The sequence below is a fragment of the Myodes glareolus genome, chromosome 22 (genome assembly GCF_982192425.1).
Source record: "Myodes glareolus chromosome 22, mMyoGla1.1, whole genome shotgun sequence".
Classification (NCBI taxonomy): Eukaryota; Metazoa; Chordata; class Mammalia; order Rodentia; family Cricetidae; genus Myodes; species Myodes glareolus.
The window spans coordinates 29,741,649-29,742,821 of NC_142047.1; the positions used below are offsets into that span (position 1 = coordinate 29,741,649).

Consider the following 1,173-nt stretch of genomic DNA (forward strand, 5'->3'; position numbering starts at 1 on the left):
GACTTTCTTTTATTATTCTTAGTTAATAGAAATTAGTTTTATTTTTATATATTTAACCTGAACTCGATTACATTTTTCTATATTCACCCACCCATAACATCATAAACCCTAGAATCAATTATCTCCTCCAATATCTATGCATTGTTTATGACTTCCTAGAATATACCCTTTCACCTTGACTCATGGATGGAGAACTCCTTCTGAATTCAGAATTTATCATTTAACTTATAACCCATACAAGGCAGTTTAAGATCACTAAACATTGCTATATGACAAGACATTTTGATCTTGTTAGATAGCTTGTTTTCTCTCTAAAAATCTGGTTCTGATTTTGGTATTCATTTTTTTGTGATGAAAATCATTTACCAAAGAAGTAATTCACTGGATTTGATTCAAGTATCTTCTACTACCAGGATGCCCTTCTCAAGGAGTTATTCCCTTTTTTTTTTTTCTTCCACACACTGGAGATTGAACCTAAGGCTTCATACATGCCTGACACGTACTCTACCAGGAACTCCAGATCCTGTCCCCCAAATTCCTGGGTATCTTTGATGACTTAACCATCATGCTTCACTTGGTTATCTGAGGATACAGTAACTTTTATTCTTGTTCAGATTCATCCCAGAAGTAAATACATTCCCTCTCCTGCATTTTAATTATGACTTTGTCTTCATATAGAGCAGAGATGGCACTTACTTCCATGAGTAACTTGGTCACTGGCACATATAGGCTCACTGGGCTTGAAGTTGGAAAGCATTCAGGAATTCCTTACATTCTTGTTGCAGAAGGCCATTGTCTCCTGGAAGAGCTCCTCTGTCCAGTGAGCACTCCTAGGAACAGGGAAATCAACTGCAGAGAAAATCCGCACTGAGATGGTTAGAACAGGAAAGGCACCTGAGGAGGTAACCTTCATGGTGACAGAAAATAATTTCAGAGATTTAGTTCATTATCCTCAGGGCACAGAGCCTGGGGGCTGGGGCTGGGAGCATGGTGGTAGTCAGGCAGATACTGTGCTGGGGAATTCTGCATCTTGATCCATTTTGGTATTCTTATTTTTCTAATTTCTTGTCTCTATAACTTTTAGAAAAATCATAATTATATTTTTAAAACAATCTTATTTTACATACCAATCCCACTTCACTCTTCCTCCTGTCCTCCCACTCCCCATTTCTC

The 1,173-nt window shown here is 37.8% G+C and overlaps 1 pseudogene; it reads right to left on the reverse strand.

Annotated features, from left to right (window-relative positions):
* Nucleotides 1-600: 600 nt before the first annotated feature.
* LOC146890302 (serine protease inhibitor Kazal-type 8 pseudogene) lies at nucleotides 601-913 on the reverse strand (annotated as a pseudogene).
* Nucleotides 914-1,173: the final 260 nt, after the last annotated feature.